Below are 7235 nucleotides of genomic sequence, written 5' to 3'. Positions count from 1 at the left end.
GTGGGCTTGGGCGGCCCCCAGGGCAGGAGCCCGTCTGGCCTGGGAGGCGTCATCTGCCCTCACTTCAGGCATCCCCACTGCAGGGAGGCGGTGCTCTTCCCGGGTTGACAGGACCAGTCTGCAGGGTCCCAGAGCTCTGCTCAGTTTCATTAGCAGAAACAGGAAAAGACACAACTCCGTACTATGCATCGTTTCCAGCGTCTAGGCTGTCCATATGAATTTTTGTTCTGGGCGCCTGGGACTGATGATAAATATAATCATAAAAGAATAGACATCACTGCCACATCCCAGGTGACTCCCATCAAAGAGCTTTGAAGACTAGGTCTGCAATGTCTCCTCCCCACAGATGGTGTCACAGACATTGGCAACATCAGTTCAGTGTTAGAATAACCCCCTCAGCCTTTGCTAGGACAGGCCCTGTGGCCCAAGAAAAATGGCAGGACAGTGGCTCTTTACACCCGGTCCACAGAGGGGCTGTGAACTTGACCTATGTGACCTCCACTGCTCTGGCAAGGTCAGAGGGGTTGTGTTCAGTTCTTGCTACTGAATGTCACTATCAGCCTGGCCCATCTGTGGTAGGGACCCTCGGCCGTCTGCAGCCAGGCCACGAAGCTTGAGCTGGAATGGCGTGGCAAAGACCCAGACACTGAACTTTCCAGCTAAGAGGGCAGAATCACCAAGCCAAGGTTGAGGCCACTGTGGGGATGACTGCCTTCCCCTTGGCACATCTCGCTGTCACATAACTGCTGATGCAACAGCTCAGGGTATCATATCTCATGATAATAAACTCCAAGAGAACATCTTACTTGCAACTAAGGAGCCTGGCAAATCTTATCATATGGTCTCTTAGGACAACCTCTTTGCTATGTACCACGGGATTGAACCTAGAATGAACATCATGGTCTCCAGGAGCAAGGGAAACCAGAGATCATGGTGCACCCAACCTCTATCCCACCCCACCCCCGCTCCCTGCTCCCCTGTGAGCCTCGGTGAACAGGGGAGGAGAGGTGAAGACATTCAGCCAGAAATGAGGCTGGTGAAAAAGGAAACCATTCAAGCTGTTCTACCTCAGGCTATGAAAAGCCTTCTTTCACTTCCCTGACTCCATAGTTTGGAAGAAAAAATGCAGAGGTTAAAACGAGGCCTTTTATTTAAAAGGTCACATAATTTGCACGAATGTACCATCAAGCTCCTTACAAACCACAGGCTGCGGATATTCTTGGCTGAAAGCAACTGGCCTCTAGGAAATCCAGGAAGAGTGGGAGGAACTCACGGCCTCAGGTGCCCTCTGCTTTCTAAACTCCAAAAGTGCTCCTGGTATCTGCATGCAGTGACTCTGCAGTAGGTTACAGATGAAATACAGTTGGGCTTCCCAGGTGGCGCTAGTGGGAAAGAACCCGCCTGCTAATGCAGGAGACGTTAAGAGAGGCAGGTTAAACCCCTGGGTTGGGAAGATCCCCTGGAGGAGGGCATGGCAACCCACTCCACTATTCTTGCCTGGAGAATCCCATGGACAGAGGAGCCTGGTGGGCTACAGTGCATGGGGTCGCAAAGGGTCAGGCACAACTAAAGTGACTTAACACGCACTCACTGAAAAGTAGAGGGTATTCAGTAGCCCAGAGAAAATCAGGGGGCGTGTATCTGCAGCCCTGCATTTATCTGACAGGCTGCTCGATGAGTCTAGGCACGGCTTGCGTGCCTTATCAGTCGCGTCTCTTTGTGACCCTATGGACTATAGCCTGCCAGGCTCCTCTGTCCATGGGATTCTCCAGGCAAGAATACTGGAGTGGGTTGCCATGCCCTCCTCCAGGGGATCTTCCCGACCCATGGATAGAACCCATGTCTCTTCAGCCTCCTGCATAAGCAGGTGGGTACTTAACCACTAGCGTCACCTGGGAATCCCAGGTGGTGCTCAGGTGGCTCCATCAATAACAGCGCTCTCTTCCGCGGACACGGTTAGACAGAAGTGCAGAGCAGCATTCAAGAAGATGAAAGCAGTGCCCGACACCTTCCTTAGTGATGGGGAGACATGCAGAAGGAGGCCCAGAGAAAGCTTTTACAACTGAGCGTATTTTAAGGTCAGGATCACAGTCAAGAGAGCCGAACAAGCTCTTTTTCACATCACATATCTTTGATAAGAGCAACTGGTAAAATAAAAACAACTCTTTGTCTTAAGTATTTCATCTTTTTATTTCAAAACGAGAGAGGATACCAAGAAGCAGAAGAGTGAAGCAGTTAAAACCAGCAAAGCTGCAAAGTAGGAAAGGGAAGTAGAAAGGGAGGAGTGGATCTGATTTCAATGACATGGTTGCTAAAAGCAAACACAGGGCTCCGATGCGGCAGACCTAAGTCACATTAAGTCCAAGGACTTCAGCAGGCTTGTTGATCCACCACTGACAGGGCTAGCTATACCCCTTTTCTGCTGAACTTTACACATTCTAGACACATGTCATGCACATACAGGTTACACTTTATGGTTACATGAAATTGCATGCAATTCACACAGAGAATCATTTTGAAGGCACTAGTGTGCAGCGGGAGCTGCGGCTTTCTGGCAAGTCCTTCCTAAGTTGTCTTGCAAGTGGTCCTCCTCTTTATTTATTCGTATTTAAAACTTTGGTGCAAAACCTAGGTGCCATCTAATCCCACCAACCCTGCTCACTCTTTTGGTTTCATGTCTCACCCTCTCTTCCACGTTCCCTTCTCAAAGACAGACGCCAAGCTTGGAAGGTAATGTTTTCCTGATGACAAGATCTCCTTTTATTTGGATTTACAAATAATTGGAGTCAAGCAGCAATTGACAATCCGTTGCTTGAAAACAAAGCTGCTACCAGTTTCTTTTATTCCTGACGTTCAGTGAGGCCAGTAACTCAGAAATTCCATGAGATAAGATACATGAGGTTCTGTATGACATTAATTTCTAATACCAGCTACAACATGGCCTTGAGTATGTTTAAGTCAACTTTTAAAGAGTCGTTTCAGTCCATACTGCCCTAAGAGGTTCAATCCCAGATTATAAAGCCCCAGATCCATGGGCTGCAAACACTCACATCCTTAGCAAATAAAATAGCTCTGTATACTCTTTAAGGACATAAATGTACATTTCTAGTTTTAAAATTGTGTAGCGAAGCAAGATAACATGGCAGACTAACCCATTTGGACCACAATTAATTCACCTTCAAATCCTACCAACTGGAGCTCTTCTACAAGATGCTGATGGACCAAGAACTCAGAAGGTATGAAAATGAAAACGTATTTAACATACTAAATCTTGTAATGGAAACAGTGTAGGTTGCTGTCCAACTGGAAAGGTTTCTTCCTGACTACCCCACTTCTCAAAAGATAAAAAGCACCAAAGAGACTTCCTGTCATTCACGCCTATGCTCAGTTCAACTCCCCAGAGGTCAGCAGAGGGCACAACGGAACTGATTTTTGTTCAGGTCAAGTAAAAGGTTTTGAAAACGCCTCCCATAGGCGGGGCGACGGAACTCTGTGCTGGAACTTACCTGGGTTGACCTCTGCCTGCAGTCCCACTCCACCGATGCACAGATGCAGCTAGCCCCAACTCACCCACTCTCTCTACCCCAGCTACAGAGCGGAAACTTGCAATGTTGCTATAATTACAGACTGCTTCCTCATTCAGTCTTATCAAGCAAACCAAAAAAAGATGAAAATGTGTAAATACTGTAATTGAGTTTCGAATATTTTGCATCAACTGCAGATGTCTCAAGACAGAATCTTCTTTCTAGCTCAATCACTTTTCTTAGAAACACTTCATTCTCCACCCCACCCCACCCCCAAAACGCATACATTATGTAAAAGCGTATCTTACTGGGAACAAAAGGTGAATTTCAGAACACACAGATGCCCAACAAGAATAGAAGTAAAAGAAAGTCTGTAGAACAGGACTCATCTTTTCTAATCCCAAACCTTCCCATTCATTCAACCTCTGACTTTAAGCCAACTGTCTTCTCAAGATCAAGCAAGGACTAAGAACCACCACCACCCAAATGGCACAGGAGTCGCCTGGTTGGCCAAGGAATTGCTATCAGTCTTTTGGATTAAAAACAAGCTTCTCTACTTGTATATAATGAAAAGGGCAGAGAGGGGAGGGACCCATTCCTCCCAAGATGATAGTGACAGAAAGTAGCACACACAGCAGGCTCCGAGCAAACAAGAGCTGCTGGAGCACATTCCTCCCCTGGAAACAAAGCAGCGCTGCTTCGCACCATCACGCCATGCAGCTCTGCAGTGTTTCCTTAACAATAGCTACTAGGCCAGAAAGAGCGAAAAGGAACTTGTCACTAATGTATGTAACTGGAGCGTGGTCTCACATCTCACGTGATCCCAGTCACTCCTGGTCTGAGGGAATGGCTGGATGTGTGTGCTTCCTGGCTGAGGCCAAGGCCAGGAGAATAAAGACACCCGTAATCCCGTCTGTGAAAGCCCACGAGTGAGCAGTGGACCCTGGAGTAGCAGCTGCTGCTACTGCTGCTGCTGCTAAGTTGCTTCAGTCATGTCGACTCTGTGCAACCCCATAGACGGCAGCCCACCAAGCTCCCCCACCCCCAGCACTAACACAGTGCTACTGACCTCAAAGTGGTCATTTCATTGATTTTCCCTTATTATTCACACCTAGGATGCATGAATTCCAGCAAATAGGATCAAAATTTTGAAACAATGAAAAGTGGATCTTAAGACCAGACAGTAAAACTCAGGCCCCTCTTCTTCTCTTAGATCAAAAAGGAAGCAAGCAAGCAAGCCAGTGGCTGTAGCACACACCGGATGATCACACGCAGAGCTGAGTGTTAGAGGCAGGCAGAGACATGGCCTCAGGGAGGACCTGGACCACCCTGCAGCCTGACAGCTGGTCAAGCCAACTGGAGCCCAGGCCGATGGCCGGTCCACTTCCCACACCAAGGGAGGAGTGAGACAGCAGAGCAGGAGGAAAACACACTGTCAAGTCTAAGAAAGGGGCGAAGGAGTGGATTAAAAAAAGAATCTCTCAACAATGTTTCCTTTCGGAAACAAGGCTGTTTTATGTGAGGACCAAACACTACCCTCTACAGCTAAATTTCCGCAACTGAAACCTACAAAGACAAGTTGTCTATGGTAAGGAAACCAAATTGTGAATTACCCCTTGGCTCAGGCCTGAAATTCCCATCTCCTTGGAAATGAACAGAAAATGAAGCCAGATTTTAATACTAACAACACTCTATTTTCTGAATATCTAAACCTTCCCAATACTTGTCTCATGGGTTATGATTCTCCCTGGATATTTCAGTAACAAAGTCAGTGCCTACCACCGATGCTTCAAGGCACAGAACTCACTCAGGTCTACTGAGTTCATCACATCCAGCTCCCACTTGTCTGACCACTGGCAATGGACACAGCCTGGCGGTACCCGTGGTCACACGGGGCTTGGATGACAGTACTAAGCTGGTCTACCACTGAGAGCTAACCTCAGACTTGAGGGTATGAGGAGCATCTGCGAGAACTCTGAAACATTTTACACACCCGGTGCCACGGCAGGCAGGACAGATCAAGTTTACACCCAAGCTTAACTTGGTTAATGACAATAAAAATTCCAAATGGGGACTTCTTACCTAAAATGAAACAAACTGAAAAATGTCTTTAAAAATGCCTTGCATTTTTAAAGAAAGGGACTCAGACTAAGGGTCCATGGATGTGACTAACAGCATGAAATATTAGTAGAAACTGTTAAGAATCACATCTTTAAAAGCCTCTGTGGCACATTTCTTTTGTATGGTTAAAAGAGCTTGCATTTTAAGTGTAAGCCAAGAATCAATCTTCTCAATTTCTACAGATTTGAAACTCTGGGACCTGATAATTAAAGACCCTGTCATGTAAACATCTATCAATGTATATCTCCTCAATTATCAATTTTTTAAGTGCCATTTCCTGTAAAATCCAAAGGACCAACTAACTACATGCTTTTTAATATGTACTATGTCTTCTTGGAAGAACCACCATTTTAACCAAAAACCAAATATACCCATATAACATTATTCATTGCCTATTAGTGATTTCTTTATATATTTTAAAAATCATTTTATTTATTGCTAAAGAAATCATTCTTGGAGCCAAAGGGGAAAAAAGTTAAATCTAAACATGATAAACTATGAGGCTGTGATTTGTATACAGATTTTTAAGTTTATGGAATAAATGCAAACTGTCCTCTTATGAATATGTTTATCAAAATGAAAGCTGTCTTCTCTTGGAATACAGCTGAGAAAAGATGGTATCTGAGTTTTCTGCTAGATATATGCCTTAAAAAAGAGATGTAGAAGAACTCTTTTAAGACGCTGCATCTCCTCCCTCTTACTAGGAATCTGCTGACCCAATACCAGAAGCTTCCAGGGGCCCTGCTCTCTGCTCAGCATCTTTGAGGTACAGCTCACTGTGACTTTTGGGCTCCAACACTTAATTGAGGTTTCAGCTTTATTTATTCTTTATGTTACATTCATCAGCAAGTATTTGAAGCTTACTCCATGCCTTAATTGACCTGTGCAACAGACAAATCTATAATAACCGAAAGAAAAGTCCTTTTTAAATTTCTTGACCTTCACATATATTGATTTCATCAGATTTAACAGAAAACCAATAAATGTGGCAGTGATTCTTCTAACATCCTCAGTCATTGTGACTGTCATTTAGTTACCCTCTCACAGGGACTCTTAAAAAAAAAAACAACTATTTAGAAAGACATAAATTTACATAGTTTACACATTAGGGACCTTCAGTTATATCTCCATACTGATTCAATTTGCCTCTTTTGTGAGTTCAGCATTGGTATCAACAAGAGATATTGTAGACCTCCATTTACGCTGATGCTGCATATCCCTAACCACCTTAAATTTACTGTAGTAATATTTTCTTTTCTAATCAATTTTAGACTTTTTGAAAATTTGAAGGTTTCACTTTTCCAGTATTATGAACAGATATGAAAACCTCCTGAGCCTCAAAAAGGAACTAGAGACAACATAAAGGGAACAAACCTAACCCACAGCCTACCTGGATGTTTGGAATAGACTCTGCATTCTAGGCCCTCAACAGTCCTTGGCTCATATAAATGTCCTTTCTTGAGAGGTTACCAACTTCAGCTTCTTAAGCAAATATGTTTAAGAGAAAGCTACCCTTAAGAATAAATGTTCTCCACTGTGCCTTTCTGTAGCCAAAGGTACCTGGGACAATTTTAATTGCCCAGGTTGACA

The sequence above is a fragment of the Bos grunniens genome, chromosome 16, assembly GCF_055505025.1.
Source record: "Bos grunniens cultivar Pamir isolate PY7600 chromosome 16, Bosgru_T2T1.0, whole genome shotgun sequence".
NCBI lineage: Eukaryota > Metazoa > Chordata > Mammalia > Artiodactyla > Bovidae > Bos > Bos grunniens.
The sequence above is the reverse complement of the archived record's forward strand: the minus strand, read 5'-3'. Positions refer to the sequence as shown.